This window comes from Akebia trifoliata, chromosome 12 (genome assembly GCF_017979445.1).
Source record: "Akebia trifoliata isolate Shusen 1 chromosome 12, ASM1797944v1, whole genome shotgun sequence".
Classification (NCBI taxonomy): domain Eukaryota; kingdom Viridiplantae; phylum Streptophyta; class Magnoliopsida; order Ranunculales; family Lardizabalaceae; genus Akebia; species Akebia trifoliata.
In genome coordinates, this window is record NC_141386.1 from 3101478 (window position 1) to 3121360 (window position 19883).

At 33.6% G+C, this 19883-nt stretch overlaps 1 pseudogene; it reads left to right on the forward strand.

Annotated features, from left to right (window-relative positions):
* Nucleotides 1-6813: 6813 nt before the first annotated feature.
* On the forward strand, nt 6814-8446 carry LOC147388626 (dof zinc finger protein DOF1.7 pseudogene; annotated as a pseudogene).
* The last annotated feature ends 11437 nt before the right edge of the window (nt 8447-19883 follow it).

Genomic DNA, 19883 nt, shown 5'->3' on the forward strand with positions numbered 1-19883 from the left:
ATTTTAAGGCAAATATGATGATGATGTTTTCTTCTGAAAGCTTATATTGCCGCATCAACTTTTGCTAATGCCACCCCAAGATGTGTGTTAATTCTTTGATGATTTACATATGAATTGAGGTGGCGTTAGCAAAAGTTGGTGTAGCAATAGAAGTTATTTTTTTCCCATGCCCATACCTCTCTTACTGAAACCTTGAAGAATGAAGGTACCAACAAGCTTACTTCTCAAATACTTGTGTTCATTTCCCGCCATTATCCAACTTGTGATCCCATTTGAAAGGATTTTGTTAACATGTGTCCTAAGGTCACACTTTAAAATGCATTAAATACATTGAGAAATTGAATTTTATATCGAAAATACCCTCAAATACATATTCCCAAAGTGTATTTATTGCACTTTAAACGTTAACAAACTTCATTAAAAAATAAGCTCGTCTATTAGGGTGAAATCAAATACTCGTCAAAGCAAGAAATGTAAGTCTAAATTATAATCATCCAATCAATAATAATAAGTTGGGTATTTTTTTTTTTTTTTTGGGTGTGTGTGTGTAAAAGATGCATCTTAAGTGGGCCCACAAAAAAAATGTTGATTGGTCTTACCGTACACGTGCCAATTGCACATTGCAGTAGTTGAAACTTGAAACTGTTGGCTAATTAGTTTGTTTGTGAGGTGAGGGGGGGTGGGTACAGATTTGACTGTTTGACACTTGACACCATGCATGGCACGTGTTAAACAAATCTTCCTCTCAATCTTTATTTTTCCACGCTTTCAGAATTCTCACCATGGGAGAAACAAACAGTAGTCAGAGATAGTGTCAGACAGTTCGCACGCTAACAGAGCCGTGTCGCACGCGTTCAAGACACAATCCCCCCTCGCGACCTCCATCGTCAGACCTGGTGGGCCTAACAGCACTGTTTCGCTGTTCCTTTTACCTAGCGTTTCAACTTATCCTTGAACCTCCCCCCACCGTCCACGTGGCTAAGTGTAAGCGTGTGTGTGGTTGGTATGGAATTCAACTTGGATTACCCATATGTTGGTCGTTTGTTTGGATTCTAGAATTGACATGTCTCGAATTATAAAAGTGATTCTTTGATAATTAATCATATTGCAGGGAGATTTGTTTTGGTGTGATTTTGATTTTTTTTTTTTTTTTTCAAATTGTGAATATTGCATGAGGCACACTCAATAGATTATCCTGATGTGACAATTTTAGGAGTTGTAGATCTACACGTCTTGACATACACAATTCCCTTGAGATACACATTTTATGGGAAAATGCAATTGTGTATCCCGAGACATACAAATCTCAAACTCTTGAATGTGCCATGTAGGATAGTCAAATTAGTACGATTCTTTTTATTTTATTTTATTTTAAACAAGATGATTCTTATGATAATGGATTGACTCAGTTTGGTCTAGTAGATTTTGTCTGACCCAAACAATAAATCTTATCCAATAGGACTAATCGTTAAATTGCACACACCATCCTTGTCATGTGAAGCCAGTTAAGTAGTCATCTTTCTGGTGGAGGGACGTACATAAATTCGAAATTATGGAGCACACCTAGTTGTTTCGTACCATCTTAGCTAACCCTCGATGGATATGATATTTGAACTTGTTTCTTGTATTTTGTAATTTATATACAATTAATCTGTTAGAAAAAATTTTAACTGCCAACACTTCGATACAAAATTAATTAAGATAATGAGGAAGAAAAAGGTAAAACCACGAAAGATAATTTATGTAAAAAAATTTAAATCAAAGAAAAATCACAAAATTATACCAATTTCACTATGTTCACACGTAACCCCTAACAAATTAAGTTTACAACCTATCACCATGAAAAGTGTGATTTTACTTTACGAGTTAAAGACTTCACTATGTTCAAATTTTATCAATTTCACTGTGTTCAAATTTTGATTTATATTTTTTTATAAATAATTATTTTTATTATATATAACAAATTGTGATTTATCATTTGTTAAAAAAAAAATCTATTTTTATATAATATAATGTTTTTATTAATTTTAATCGATTGAAATGATTTGCACCATTTGAGAAGGATCGCACCCAATATATGTTGCTTACGTGGTAAGGAAATTTACTTATTTTTGTGGCTCGAAATTTAGCTCAAGATTGGGACAACGGGACCATTAAATAAGACCCACCACGAAGATCATATGATGACACTTCTAACATTATGCATGTGTGCCGCGTGTCATTTCTAAAAGAGATGCTTCTGCCATAATCAGTGCTAATGGCCATCAACTCTAGTCATCTATGTGTCGGCCACCTCTCTCTCTCTCTCTCTCTCTCTCTCTCAATCAATCAGATGCTTGCACATTCAACGGTTCAGATGCTTTGATGAACAGTTGTTGATTCTCTACAATAGTACTGGATGTACCATGAGATGGTCAAAAGATATAGTGGTCCGTACATCAGGTATTATTGAATCCTTCCACGTGACTAGACGTTATAGCTGTGAATTGACGGAAACCTGACGTTACGTTTGATGGCTTCGTTGATTGCGGTTTTGTAACAGATGGACGGTTTAATATTGGCCGTTAGAAATTAACGGTTTAGATTGGTTGTCCAGAATCCAATCGATGCTCTCAAGGAAATTGCTTTGTTTCGACGCAAACCACCCTATCGGCTATTGCTTACTTCAGCTCACGTTATCGGCTCGGCTCGGCTAAATTACTCAATTAGACTGGTCAATTATTGTCGTTAATAAGATAGTAATGATTCACTCAGTTTTCATCAGCTTTGACCTGAAAAAAACATTCCCATGCCATCTTAGTGGCACAATATAAAAAGAGAGATTCTTTTCCCACACCAACTTTTGCTAACACAACCCTAAGATGTGTGCAATTCTTTGATGATTTACTTACGAATTGGAGTGGCATTAGTAAAATTTTAAAATAATGAATAAGTAAGAGACTTATAATTAGGAAGAGACATGTTGAAGGTTCGAGATGATATATACTTTAATGGATTTAAGGTTTCTTAATTGAAAACAAATGAAGTAAAAATGTAGATAAGTAAAACTTTACGACTCGGCTATATTCATATTGGGTTATGTCAAGTAATTAATTTGATTTGGAATAGTAAAATATGTTAGATTATTACAAAGAGTTGAAATCCCATATGGTGTCTTGTTCACAAGAACATGATGGAATTCCACCTACAAAGTCTTCGTCCCCCTGATTGGAAGCCTACTGATATGTAGTGTAGTCAGGGCCTACTTCTTTATAGTGTAGTCAGGACCGAAGCCGAACAACCTAATGCACGTAAGAGGGACCTTACTATTGGCACGTTACTACTTCAACCTATGTTTGCTACTAGCGTACTACGACTTTTTAGTCTACCAGGGGCAGATTTAGAGTGGGGGTTGTGAGAGCACTTGCCCCCACAAGAATTTTCAAAGTCTATGAATTAGTGAGATATTGCAACAGATTTTAATAGTAGATACAAAAATCTATCATTGTTGCCCCCATAATATTTTTTTTCCCATCTTAGTTGCCCCCACAATTATTATTTTTTTCACTTTTAGTTGTCCTTACAAAAAAAATTTTACTCTTGGTTGCCCCCATATGGGCAAAATTCTGGCTTCGCCCCTGCAACCTACTCTTTTCTAGTATATATAGGTTAGGTGTCTATGTGGCACAATTTGATTAGAAAATAAACACATTGGGCTGTGTGAACAACTTGATTATGAGTCTAAGGTGTTTTAAACATCAACTAAAGTGTGCCCGTAGACACCTAACCTATTTTATAGGAACAGGACACCTTGTTGGGTCTTGAGTCTATTACAAATGGGAAATATACATAGTTGCACTAAATATCTAGACATCAAACTCATGAGTAAAATATAAAATCAAACAAAAGATTAATGAAACAAAGATTAAAAAAAAAGAAAGAAAAAAGGACTTGTTAAATTGTGCCCTAAAGGACATGTTAAAGTGCAATAAATACACTTTGGAAATTGGATTTTTTTATCGAAAATGCAATTAAAAAGTATTTTTTTACGAAAATACACTCATATTCCTATTAAAAGTTTTATTTATTGCACTTTACATGTGCCCCATACATTAACAAAATCCTAAAATTAAGTATATATATTGTATATAACTAGTATGATTTTATAGAAGTGCCAACTTAGCTAAGTTGGTAAATGTGTGTGGAGTGTTGATCCCACGACTTAGGTTCAAATTAATCCATTGAACTCATTTTCATGTTGACAACTAACCACTTTGCTTACCTAACAAATAATAATAATAATAATTAATAATTTGATTTTATAGTAAAAGATTAATTATTATGACAATCTTTCTATTTAGACAAATGATGGAGAAGTTTAGAATAACGAAAGAATTTCTACATTGTTCTGATTGATTTAGAGAAAGAGAGTTAATTTGACAACTATTAGAGAGTAAAGGAGTCTCAAATGGATATATATAACATATTTAAAAATATAGATGTAAGGGTTGTGACTATTGTGAAAAAATAAATGAGATCTCAATTATGATTAATTTACATCAAAGATCAATTTCGAATCGAAAATGCCAAATATCTTAGTTGGTATAAAGTCTATAGGTGATGATACCATAAAACTGTATTCAATACTCGCCATCACCGAGTTACTAATGTCATTGAAAACAAAGTTACTAATAAATAAATGAAAAGAATTGACCTTGAATTTTTATTTGTTTGCTCTATCTATCGAAGAAATGATTACTTATATTTGAGAGTATATTTCTTAGTATATGTAATTTGTAAAAGACATCATATTAGCAAATGAGAATTAAAAAAAAAAAGCTAATGCAAAACTAAAACATTGGAGAACTATTTTTGGGGACCAAGTGCTTTAGATATAATTGAATGGAGGAACATTTAGACGACCTCCAAATTTTGCAATAAAGTTTTGATGATGACATGTATTAAATTTGAACAAGACTAATGATAAAATGATGTGTTGACACGTACACAGTTTGTACGCATTTGACATGATAAGGGCACATAACCGTAGATCTTTTTCCTTGTGTATCCCGAAGTAAAAGATCTATGGCATTGTGCCTTTGCCACGTCTTCCGCGCACATTTTAACGTGAATCTTTATCATGACTCTTTGAACAATTCATGTATAATGTGGATAATATTTGTATATTCATGGATAACATGTCATTTCTAAAATGTAGCAATATAGTGGATGATGATGGTGTTGAAGATTGTTGAAAATAACATGATGGTGGAGATCACTATCCCGGGTGACGTGCGTGGCATCAATGATGTTTGGATGGTTGTTGTAAGGAAGAAGAAGTTAAGGATAAATTCATCATTTTCAAACAAGAAATCGTACCTAGAACTTGCGATTCGATCTACAAATTCAAAGATTCAAGGCTAATCCTTGAAAGTTTTCCTCTAGTTCAAGTTGTCTTTGAACACAAACTACACATGCATTGTGTCTTGCAAACTATAGATCAAGATATTTTTCATTCATGTAGCTCGCATTTTCTAGGTCATTATTATATAAGATATACCACTAGAGATGTCCAAATCTAGTTTCAACTCATCCAACTCACATATATCCTCAAAATTACACACACCCAACCCACATACAAATTCTTGTGTATCTCCACAAGATAAGTATCAAGATCGATGAGAATTTAGTTTGCCTAAATCATCAAGATTATATTGTTGTAGATAATACAATGCTTCTTTTCAATTACCTCTTCATTTTATGAGATTTTTAGTAACTTTTTAAATATTTCTACAATTATTGTAACCAATTGAAAGTCTATATAATAAATCAATTGACTCTCTTGAAACTCATATCTTTTGTATTGACGACTTTTATATGGTATTAGAGCAGTTTGCTATGACATCTTCAACCGTTCAAAATATTCCCTTGAAAACCCAATTTGTGGGTCTCATCCAAAATCATGATATGATTGGTTTCGTCATGTAAAATCATCATTCTTGATCGGCATTGCCCATATTATATGGTGTGGAAACATTCTGATCGCTTACTTCGTGGTTGGATCATTGGCACTCTGGTAGAGGAAGTTCTTGGACTGATAGTCATACTTGATACTACATCCAAGATTTGGCACACCCTTGGATATTTATTTTGGAAGAATCACACGAAAACACCGCATCGACTTCATTGCAAGTGTACTTCAACCATTTCAAATTACATACTAATTTTTGAAGGTTATTGTGATGATTTGGCTATTTGGCAAATTCTATAATTTTCTACAGTTGTAAACACCACAAAACTTTGCATGGTTTTCAAGGGTTGTCAATTTTAGAGGAGTTTCCAATTCCATAGCCTTGTCATTTGAAGTATTTAGTTGATTTAATTTGATGAAATAGTATGCTAGGTGGACTGTAGGACCCATTACTATTAATAGTGATAAACAGTAGTCCCATACCCACCATGTCAAAAAATCTTAGTAGCAAAAACAAACTTAAACTTTGACTTATTTACAATTTTTATTAATTTATTTTTATTTAAAAACAAAAGGCGAAGAGTCCAACTAGCCTTACTATTATAGTGAGGAAAAAAGTTTTACTAAGTCTGATAACAAATCTCGAGGTCTTTTTGATGGTGGATGAGACTTAGTAAGGTCTTTTTCCTCACTATGTTAGTGAGGAAAGTGTTAATTAAAAGGAGAATTGGTGGAACAAAGCCATAAGTCATGTCAAGAGAGAAGCTAAGGTTAGTGGGGGGGTTATTATATTGTTTTCTGTTAAAACTGAGAGTGAGAGTGTAATTTTGTATTAAGATTTGTATTTAGTGGATGTTGTGGAATTTGCAAGCTTAGCCACACTGTATTTAAGAGGCAGATAGAGAGAGAAAGAGTGTTGGGAACTGTGTTTCTCTTCTCTTTCTCAAAGTCTGATCTTCTCTCTCTCTCTCTCTCACACACAAATAGATCATCTTGGATTCAAGTCTCAAACTTTAGCCTTTCTCTTGATGATATCTCATACATGGGAGAGAACCCACTTGAGAAATCCAGTTTTCTTTGCTGTTCTTTCATGAAAATTCATGTTTAGAGCTTGAAAATTTATCTTTATTTCTTCCTTGTTTCAGTTATGTTGTTTCTTCCATAGAAAGTCCCCTGCTTTGTTCTTCATTTTTGCAAAGAGTCCACTTTTCTGAGTATTTTTGGGGATTTTTTTTTCCCTTTAAAATCCCACTACATAGTTTCAAAAATTCAATCTGTTCAAAATCCTTGAAAAACCCATTTCAGATTTTCAAAATCCCTAGTTTTTTCTCTTTCTATCTATCTTCCTTGAAAATCAATCTTAAAACTCAGTTTTCTACCCCCAAAAAAACCCAACCCTTTAAAAACCAGACCTTTTTTTTTTCTTCAAAAACCCATCTTTCTTTCTTCATGTAGAAAACCCAATTTGAATCCAACAAAAATTAATCAAAAAAGAACTCAAATTCAGACCTTTTTACTCTAAAAATGCAAGATCCAACAACGTTTCAACCCATCAAACCCCAATTTCCAGAGCAAGAACAACTCAAATGCCCTCGATGTGATTCAACAAACACCAAATTCTGCTACTACAACAACTACAATCTCTCCCAACCTCGCTATTTCTGCAAGAATTGTCGACGATATTGGACTAAAGGTGGTGCCCTTCGAAACATTCCTGTCGGTGGTGGAACCCGAAAGAACACAAAGCGTTCTTCGAATCCGAAACGTCCTTCATCATCATCATCTTCATCGTCATCGTCTTGTTCTGCTCGAAATGCAGTTCCAAAGCCTGAACCAATTGGTATTTACGGCCAAACAGACCCAACAATCGACCAGGAACGAAGAATGCTCGATATTACAGGGAGTTTCAGTTCTCTTTTGGCTTCAAGTGGGCAATTTGGAAATCTAATCGAGGGTTTGAATTCAAGTGGTCCGAATGTTCAGAATTTTCAATTTGGAGAATTAAATGAAAGTGCAAATTCGATTGAAAATCCGACATTGGAGTTGCAGAGTGGTAACAATCAAGAAACCTTTTTGGGGATTCAAGATGGAGATTCAAGCTGTTGGGGTGGTGGGAATGGATGGCCTGATCTCTCCATTTATACACCAGGTTCGAGATTTCAATAAACAAGAAAAAAAGAAAAAAAAATCTAGAGAAAAAAAAACTTCATCTTTTATATCTGATGATACTGATATATATTCTATATATTATACTTAAGTGAAGATATGGTGTTGAAGTTGAACAGATGAACATGAATTATGATACTAAGGTGACATCCCACAAGACATATTTTAGTTCTTCATCTGTTGGTGTGTGTGTTTGTTTGTGTGTGTTTGGGTTTTTGGTGTTTGTTTCTTTTGTTTAAGAGAGAAAAGAGAACACACAGTATGAGAATGTTTTTTTTGCTTTTTAAATATATATTTTAATGAGAGTTGTATCTGATTTTCTGATGTTCTTGACATATATATTATACATGGTTCTGATGATTACAACTAAAGTTTAAAATCTTGTCTTGAGGCAATGTCTTGGTTAGCGAATAAATGGAGAGTATCTTGGATTGTCAATGTTTCATTCTTGTCTGGGTCGAGATGGTCTGAGCCGATACCAAAATTTTTGGATTGGAACAATCTGTAATAATCTCGAAACATTGAAGTTTCGATAAATGTTTCATTCTTGTCTCGATCGAGATTTTATGGGATAATGTCAATGTTCTGCAAATGCTCTTGTGAGTCATTGAAATGTGATTATTATTGATCTAACAAATGATTTTGGGATGAATAAACAATCCTGAAACTTCCATGTCAATGTTTCATGTTCTGAAATTATTCGAAAGTTTAAATCATTTGGGTTTTTCTCGCATGAATGCTTCGCTACATTGTATTGATTTGGTATGGGTATTAGACATTGACATTGGCAAGGCGTTGACAAACACAGAAAAATAGGATTTCTAGACTTGTATTCTCATTTTTTAGTGGGTATAAGTTGGGATTGAAATAACGATCTCAAATTGTTGACTTGGTATTATTTTTAATTATTTAGTTTAAAGTAATTATTTTTATGTGATTATATCATATAACACGTATCCATACGAGAGAATCTATATGTTTAACATTTAATTCACTAAGCAGAAAATTTCAATTGAAAATGATAGGGCTCGTGATAAATGTTTATCAATATTTTGCGATAAGAGGAAGTAGGGTGGAAAGGGGGGCCAAATTAGAATGTATATATGTTGGAATTTGGGGTATGTGATGTATTCGACACGATTATTATTATTTTTTGCTTATTTAAGTTTTTGTGGGTAAGGACTTGATCCAACAACCTCAACGTTGCATTGCAATATGCCAACAAAGTTGTGTATCTGTTGTCCAAAATGACAGTTCAACCAAACTATGTGCCTTTGGTGAGAGAGTTCATGCAATGTAACTCCTTTGATAGTGTTGGAGAAGAAGAGAATTACGAAGATTGAGGATTATATATGTTTATAACTTTACATGTTATGGATCATATTCATTCTAAGAGATTCTCTAAATAGAGAATAATTGATGAGTGAAGCAATATTCAAAACCAAAGGTTTCATATTACATGTTTTTCTTTAGTGTAATGATTTTCTAACGCCCCTCTTGACACATGCCTCCATCACAGAACCGTAGATCATTTGCCTCGGGATGCACATAACTATAAATCTTTTCCTTGTGTGTACCGACGCAAATGACTTATGGTTCTGTGATGGGGGCGTGTCAGAGGGGGACTTCATATTATCACGACTCTTTTCTATATTGGAGTGCGACATGGGATGCTAATTGGCATTATTAAGTAGCTAAACTAAGATTAAAACATCGAAATTGCAATTGGATCAGGAAGAAAGTACTGTACACTTAAAAAGAATTTTAGTTGACTTGGGACAATTTTGGTATTTCAGGTTTTGGGTATGTAAGATGGTAGTAAGACGAGTTACGTGACCGATGCGTATCAATCAAATTAAAATATAAAATTACGTTTGTAAGATCAATTATGTTTTATGAATTTGAATGTTGTGTGGTCGAGAGCATAGTGTTAACTGAAATGATGATGTTGAAATGGATGAGTGGGAGGAAAAATAAAATTGGAAACAAATACATTCAGAAAGAAAAATGTAAGAGTAGTTCTAATAGGTGATAAACTAAGAGAAAATAAGCCAAAACGAGTTGAACATAAACTAAGAGAAAATAAGCCAAAACGATTTGAACATGTTCAATAAAGATTGATTATAAATTGAGTCGTGATGAATGCACATGGTCTTGGTACACGGTTGGGTACGCAGTTGATGGGGTAAGGGCATAGAACTATAGATTGTTTTCATCAGAATACACGGGAAAAATATGTGCAATTCTGTTTCTTTGCCACGTCAGCCGCGTACCAAGACCATGTGCATTCATCATTATTCTTACAGATATGTCTTAAAAGAGTCACAGAAAGACGTAAAAGAGCGTGAATGAAGAGAGTGAAACCATGAATTAAACTTCAATAAGAACAAACTTGACCTTGAACATAATGGAATGAAGGATTCATTTAAGCCAATCTCAAATCTTTGGGATGCGGTTTGTTGTCTGTTATGTGTCTATCTTTGTGTGTTGTGTGTATGCATGCATGAGTAAGTGTACCTTGTTCCTGAAAGTGTGAGTAACTCGTTTTAGGATTATGGGAAAGTGAAATAAAGCGTAAAAACTAAGATTTTAGGGTTCTCTAGGTCCGATCAAATGAGTTATTGAGCGAAATCTTGAGCTGTAATATATATGAGAATAGTGAATCACTATCGATATTCTCAATTATCGGTGAATCAAGTAAATCTTGTTTTGTTTTGTCTTTTAAACTTTGTTTTATAAATTTTTTAAAAAAAATTTGCTTTTGTGGTTGGATCTAGGGTTTCATGTTACAAGAGTAGTGATGGGTCTCCAAGTCAAAGTAAAACTGATCCAAGACCAATCTTAGTGTTAGGTGTGGAACAAACAAAGGTTCAATGTCTTAAAAAGTTAGTACTAGAATGGTACAAGTCAATCTTCAAAACCCAAACAACCTTCCAAGAATTCTCACTCACATTGGATTCTAAATCTTGAATTTGTTGAAACAAAATGATAAACATCTCATCCATCTTTGATCCTTGATTATGAAAATTATGGGAAAACATTACTTTTTTAATTTTAATATAGGCAGTATTAATGCATTAAGATTAACAGGTGGGCTGTGGGGATGGATTTATTTGCATTTGTGATAATTAATCCAAGGCGTTGAATCATGAAAGGGTCTCTCTAATGGGTTACACACATGATGTGCTTGGACCACAAAGCAACCAACTCTGCATGTGAGGTTGGTAGGTAGACACTTAAGTGTAATAATGTGGATTCATTTACTTCTTCCAATCCAATAGTCAACTAAAATCTCATACGTCCGCCTCGATGTAGTTTCTCGATTGATTTTAGCTTTTTGCTTATCAAAAGTGCTTTTGGATCCTAAAATTTTGTTTCCTATGGATCTATGCATTCACCTTTCGGATTCCTCAAGAACTCAAAAAAAAAAAAATTATAAATAAAAAAATGGCAAAAATTAAGTTGTCTATATCTGCTTTTGGCTTTTGACTTTTGACTTCTACGAAAGACGAAGATTCTGAGACGAGGAAAATATCCAATTACTTCGAAAGAATAGAAAAAGTAGTTTTTTGATTGCAGCATGGGTATTGGTTATCGTTAAGAAACTTATCGAAATCTAAATAAATAAATAAATTATAAATAATAAAAAAATGGTAAGAATTAAGTTGTCCATGTCTGTTTTTGGCTTTTGACTTCTACGAAAGACGAAGATTCTGGGATGAGGAAAAGAACCAATTACTTCGAAAGAATAGAAAAAGTAGTTTTTTGATTGCAGCATGGGTGTTGGTTATCGTTAAGAAAATTTTCGAAAATCTAATTATGAGATTGGACAAAAAAAGTTGGTTAGAGTCCAGAAATAAAATAAAATCAGGATCCAGAACGTTGTCATCGTGTTAAGTTTTGGTTGGAATTAAAACACATTGGACTCCTAAACAAATCATGCATGCAACCCTATGTATTTTAAATTCAACCAAAATGTGTCACATAGACACCATATGTTGCTATAGGAACATGACACTATTCTGGATCATGACTCAATAAAATAAGGATTTCACTTCAAATGGAATAATAAAATATTATTTTCAGATATCTCAATTTGTCAAATTTGAAGTAATTGCATCCTTAAGGTATAATCTATATATAAAAGTCATTTTTTCACCAAAAGTTCCCACAAGTTGTGAAAGTTCTTCAAAAAGTGCTTCTTAAACACTATCACCAAACAAACAATCAATGTTACAAATGTGATTTGTTCTAAAAGTAATTCTATTAAAAAGTAGAGTTATCTCAAATGAACCCTTATAACCTACCTTAAAAATTGATCACTTTGATCATAAAAATAGTAAGGTTTAATGAAGTTCACAACCAAATTCTCTCTCTCTCTCTCACTCATGTGTGTGTAGGTTGCAAGGCTTGCATCTCCTTTCCAAAGGAGGGAAGGGAATCATCAAGTTGGGTGGTGGTGTTGCCCACATCAACTATAGTGTGCACATGCGTCCATCATGGCCACTATGTTTGACTTTTGACCTTTTTGCATGCTTAAGCCTTCTAGTTATTATTCCATGCTCCAAGTGATATGGACATATTTTGCCCACTTGCCTCTGATTTGCCGGGTTTGGTGGGCAACATATTTTTGATGCTGATGCTGATGTTGATTTTCACCCAATTTAGGTCCTTTAATCCTGTTGTTTTGCTCATAGGGTAACTTAACTAAAGTAGCTAATGTTACAATGAACAAATAATCACCGTTCGATCATGATTATCATTGTTAAAATAAAATAGAGTCTGTGGGGTTATCAATGGATCGTATCAGATATGATGCTTGATCCATTTCAATCTGATAATTTTGGATCAAAATCAAGATTACTGGATCAACCATATTACGATGGTTGATAATGTATTTGAATATAAATGATGTATACTTATATTATAAATGATATTTATATATGTAATGTACATTAAATCTTGAATATATTTTTATAAAATCGAATAAAAATTAAATTGGGACTGATAAAAAAAATACTATTTTTTCTATTGGATCAAATCTGAAAAGAATACATTAATTTGGAAATCTGTTTCTTTTTTTCTTTCTTTTTTTTCATATTTTTGTGTTTGGGTATAATATTTTTCATTGCAACTATTATGATTCTAGATTCTAAAATCAATTTTGAAAAATCAATAAAGCCAAATGAGATTCTAAATTCTAAAAATTAGTTTTTCAGAATCTGAAACAAATACCCCAATTATTTTTAAAGATTCTATAGTCACACCAACTTTTACTAATAGCACCCCCAACATTTGCTCATTCTTTGTATGAATTGGGGTTTAGTGAAAGTTAGAATTCATCTTATTTTTTCCACTGAACACTTACATCAAAAGTGACTATATGCCAATTCATATACCTTGGTTATGGTATATAATAGGATTATAGATCACTAATCTTATTTTAAAAGATAATTATCATATTCGTTCATTTCAATTAAAAAAAGAGTATGAATTACAACACCATCAACACAAAATCAATGTCAGTTAGGCCCACTTGGTTAGTGGATTGGGCCCACAAAGAGCTAAAGATTAGATAGTGCTGACTTATAACCATTTCTCTGTTTTATTGCTTTTTATTTCTTTAGAATGTTGACCTTTTGCCAAACTAGCAAGAGACTACTTACCTAAAGAAAAATAAATTAATAAAGGACCAGTTCTTCCTCTTCTCTCTTGGGTATTAGTGTTTGGTGGGAAAAATCAATTTCTGGGAAAAATGATTTTCAAGCAATTGTTTCGACTTTCCCAATGAATTTATGTTAGATGAAAAAATTCAAGGCCAACTATTCATTGAGCCGATTGCTTCACCATTTTGATTATACTTTTGTCTAAATTTAATTTTTCATGTGCAATCAAACATCGGTTCATTAGCATTTCCCCGTCTGAAAGAAAATAACCTTTATGGCCTTGATCTTGAGTCGGAGAAGGTAGGGTTTGGTTCAAAATTTTCCAAATTAAATTTGAGCCGGGACAGGGCTTAGCAATATAATAGACTATATCTCAAACAATCATCCTTAATTGTTTTTCAAACGAAAATGGTCATTGGATCCCCCTTTTGATGAAAGTATATTTCTAATTAAACAGCTTCAAAAGATGCATGAGTTTATGTTTCTTGTAAAGTTTGAATCGAATTCAGCGCAAACCCATTAGGGTTGGGCTTGAGCTTAGCAGACGTAGGATCGATGACAAATGGGGCTGGTTTAAGGTATAGTCCGCGCTTTAGGGTTCATCCAAGCCCGACTTGCTTGACCCCATCCCATTGGCAACTCTTTTTGAGTCAATCAACATTACATAATTTATTCTCAAGATAAGTATCTCTCAGATATGTGTTATCAAGATATGCATAAATCTCAAGTTGTTGGATTTTATGTCTAAGAGGTTGGGATCTTGTGTTCTCATGGATAAAATCCAATAATTTTGGATTTGGGTTGAAGATTTGGGACTCATAAGGTGTTGTGGCACTAGATCCCAAGCCACACACAAAAATCAGTTATTGAAATTAATCATCTCTAACAACTTAAATTCCAATAACCAAACCCTAAGAATGTATTTCAAAGCAAATACAAACAACAATAAAAAAAATTTAGAGAAATGAACACAACCACAACACAAGATATACGTAATTCATGATCGTCGTACTTTCGATGTTTTCTTTACGTGATGGAACAAATACAAAGTTTCCTTCCTTGGGTTGGCTAGTAAGGTTCAAACCATAGGGAAACATGCAGTAAGTCCAATTTTTATAAAAAAATTCAAACTAAAGAAATCAAGGGATTTAAAATCGATTTTTGTTGAAATTTTAACCTAAGATTTTAAATTTCAAAAGTAAAGAAAATGCAATAGTAAGTAAATAGTATAAATTTCTAGCAAATAAATTAAATCATTTATCTCAAACCACTTAGCAAACGAATGCAATTTGATCGACATACCAAACATTGAAGAATATCTATCAATATATGGTCATGATTTCATCTCTACTAAGAAATTGAATCTTGATGATTAATTATCTTTTTTTAGAACATGATTTATCTTGATCTTTAATTTAAGTACAGACCATTCCAACTTAAGCATGACCAGTAAAAATAATCAAATTCTTAAATGAGATAAATTAATTTGAAAAATAACGAGATTTAATTCAAATGCTTCTAGATGTCAATTATCTTACTTTTGGCTTCATCAATCTTTCTACGGAGGGATTAGCTACACATTATTGTAAAATCAAAAGATAAACTAAAGAGATAGGAGAAAATGGAAGAATTGATCTTGATTGTGAATCCGACATGTATACCAAATCTTTCCTTCAATTATAAAAAATAAATCAAGAACAAAAGAAATTATACAAGAAATTTTATTATCACCAATTACATGATGATCTATACCTTCTCTACACCCATATTTATAATAAAAAGAGTCAATAACCTCATCCCAAAAATTCAATAATTACAACTTAATTTCAATAATTTCACCTTACCAAAATCAATAATTATAACCCATTTGTCAACAATTCTAACTTCAACAACTATTTTTGGAAGTTTTTGTGAGGTACCGTGCTGTAATATATGTTTTATCGTGTTGCGATAAATTTCCAGTGTAATTTTTGGCAAAGTTTGTGTAGACACCCCAATTTGAACGGGTCCCATTCGAAAATGACTCAAAAAAGATATTTTTGTCAAAAAATCATGAATGAATCTAAGGGCCAAAATCTTCAAAATTCAATATTTTTATTCACATGAAAGCCTTAGGATTTCCAATAGCCCAATGGCTTGCCGTAGGACTAATTCATCATCTGTCACTTTCTCAACCCCATCATCTTCTCAAACCCTCACCCTTCTAACCCCGAATCGTTTATCAAGTCTTGAATCTATTTCTAAGTCCACTTAGAGCCACTGATCCCTAATTACCCTAAATTCTATGTTACAATAAACACAAATCCAATATAACCCTATCATCTTCTCAACCTATCATCATTCTAATCTTAACCTAATCAAGTCCAACCCAACTCCTAAACCCAACAGACTTAATACTACCCAACCTAAATCAGTATTCAATCCTAAGCCTAAATCTTTATTCTAACCCAAACTCATACCCATGTCTATGATCATAACCAGTCAAGATTCATACAACCCTTGATCATCAAGGTGGATACAAATTACCACCAATTAACCTCCCAAAAGAAATCATTCCTATCACTATTCTCATGTCATACCACATGCCACCACCTAACCTTACTACATTTTCTTTAAAACACTTCACAAGTTATCTTCATACCCCTCATACCCATTCTCCTTAATCAACTCACCTAACCCATACTCCTTTACCCTTTTTGTCACATGTTACCATCTCTTCCACCCTCCTAAAATATCAACACCTACCCTCCTTACATAATCATTCTTCTAACCAACACCCACACCCCCTAATTTCATCTAACACTTAATACATATGGGTTGAAAAATCCAACCCATTTGGGTAAAAAATAACTCATTTGCATCATTTACCACTTTTACTCTCTACCAACCTTAAATTTCATGTCATTATTTTCCATCTTCTATCTTGGACAATCCTATTCCTAAAAGTAACACTCAACCCATATAAAAACCCCTCATACCCTTTGAAAAACTCATGTTTGAACACCCCCCCTCAAATCATCTCTTCTCAATCCCACTCAACTTTTTCCCTCTCTCATTTATTCTTCTAAAAAAAAGAGAACTTATACAATTTTACTAAGGACTTAAGAAGAAAAAGAAATAAGGAAACAAGGTTCAAGGTGAGTTAGAGTTAGAAGTATTGAACCTCCTCTCTCACCTCTATATCTTTCTCTTCTACCTTCTTTCTTTATTTCTATAATTTTTGTTTATAAATCCCTAATGTCAACCCTCCCCTACCTTTACTAGATTGAACTTCGATTCGATCGAAAGTATAGGAGTTGAAATCTATTTTTCCAAACAAAATCTTATCATTTTTAATCCCCATCCACAATTTGCACACACAAAAAAAAAAACAAAATCTTTTCAAGACTATCGATAGTTCGACCCTTCTCATTTCATGAGAATGGGCCTATAATCATAAAGTCCATATTTTTTCAAAATCATGTGAGTTTGAGGCAAGGTATGGTAGGGTCTTTTCTCTCAATGAGATGACCCTCTTAGTTTAAGTTGACATTAAAAGTCCCTTACATGTAAGGGCACAAAATCGTCATTTAAAAAAAAAAATCTTTATTATATTTTCTTAAAATGACCACTCCCTTTTGGTGGAGAAGGAGAGGTGCTTTAAACTTTCCTCGATCTTTAATTAAATCACTTACCTAGCTCTTAGGTAGTTTGGTATTTTATTCATACGAAAGTCACCACAAAAACTATTTTTCTCAAAATCATATTTCAAGTGCCCATTCACATCTTTTTCTAAAAAAGAACAATGGTGACTCTAAATCCACGTAGTAGTAATCTTCGGATTTGAAAATCACGTATCTACCATCTTAACAAAAGATAAAACTCCCTTTTAGAGAAAACCCCTTTTATGGATAAATACTACCATCTAAGGATCAATATATTGAGAGAGAGAAAGAGAGAGGGTAGCGTTTGATAGCCAACGTTAGGAAGCCAACATTGGGAGCTAAAATTTGTTTTATGTGGGTTAAAAGTTTTGGATTGGGCTATTTTTTGTAAGGATGATCTTTATGGTGAGGAAATCAACCTCACAAAAATCAGCCCAATCTAAAAACTTCTAACCCCATCAAAATTGATTTACAAATTAACGCTAAAAATTGAAGATTTACAATTCTAAACCACTTTTGATGGGGTTAAAGACTTTAGATTGGGCTAATTTTTTGTGAGGATGCTCTTCTCATCATGGAGATCATCCTCATAAAAAATCAGCCCAATCCAAAACTTTTAAGTCATATAAGATAAAGGCGTTGGCTCGCTAACGTTGATTGCCGAACGAGATCCATATTATACATAATAGGACTGTTCAAGGGACAATAATGGTGATCGTTGTTTTTTGTAAACGAGTCCTGATTGGATTCGATGAGGTCCAAATATTATTTTCAAGCCAGATTAGTTCCAGAGCACCCATATTACACTGTATCACTATCAATTTTGGAATGAGTCCTGATTTTCTAACTAGAAAGTCTTCACTCAGTCAACACTCCGCCGACTTGGCATAGACACCAAACCATAGATCTTTTTCCTCATGATATACAACCACATATCTTTTATGGGGACGTGCAGTTATGTATCCCAAGGAAAAATATCTATGATTCCGTGTTCGTCCCACATCAGTTGAGTATTGACCCAGTGACCCCATGTGAAAACTGAAAATTTTGATAAGAAAATTTGATGGGCCAAAGCCGACAAATTTTAGAAATTGAATTTCGATAGCCCATGGCCATTGAATCTTTTTATGTTCCCCAATTCGATGGTTTAGAGCTATCAAATTTCTCCCATCCTTCATTAATTTAACGATTTCGATTTATCGAAAAAAAAATTCAACGACCTTGGACTGTCAAATATAAGCTTTTTTCACGTTGTGTGTAACCTTTCTAGTTAGAAAATCATTATTCAACTTAAAATGGTCAGTCAATCAAATGGACTACTCCCATGTTGGGCCCTTCTAATACCATCAATCATAAATAGGCTCGAATATGTGTGACTTGGGATTGGACCTAGACATCTTGTTAGTTGGCCAGATCATCAGATGGGCTCGGTCTAGGCTAGGATTTTTAGGCCCAATTTTAAGGGCTAGCCCATTGACATCCCAATTCCTAACATACTTTTGTAATGAGATATCTGCCACGTGGAGAATAGTTTTGGACCATTTCAAATCGTTTTCTGCTACGCAACCATCTAGATTGGCCATAAGGATGGTATTCTTGTTCTTGTCCAATGTGAAGTGAAACATTATCTTTTTGACACATGGGAGGAGTTCATTTGTCGAAACTTGTGACGTGGACAGATGATAGATTGATCCAACAAGTAGACCCCATTGATATGTTGGCTACTGATGGTGTAGAGATCTCTTTGCATGTGATCACCAATCTGATTGCACTTGTTCATTAATGTAGTCAACCAAATGGTGGGCCAATCTCTTCTTAGGGCTGCAACCTAGGCGGGTTGGAAGGTAAATCGAGGCTCAACTCAAGTAACAGAGCCCTCAATCCGAGCTCAACTCAAATAAAGCATCGAGTCTAAGCTCATTAACCTAATCTTAACCCCCCTAGTTTGAGCTTGTAAAATCGAATTGAGCTTGAGTTAGGTAGTTTTGGGCGGGTTGGACTCGTTTAACACACTACATCTTGTTTTGATTAGTAAATGATTTTATAACTTAAAGAAGAAATACAATTAATATAAATAACAATGGTATATCTTAAACAAGAAATAATTAAAAAATACTTTAAAAATAATTAATTAATACAAAAATCTATATATATTATATAGCATTTGGTTTGGGTTGAGCTAAGTTCCCCGAACCTTTAACCCATAGTACGGTTGTGTTGAGTTATATTCTAACTCAAGCTAAACTCATGTTTTACATAACTCGGCCCAAGCAAGCCCGTTAATCAGGTTGAGCTCGGTTCAGCCCACCCAAGTTACAGCCTTACCTTGGATGGACCACAACCAAAGTTCTTATTTTTGTAGACTGATATTCTAATTTGGATTTTTACTTTATTGAATCTTTCCTTTTCAAAAGGGGTTTTAGTGTTTATTTTTTATTTCTTTGAGATAAAGCTATT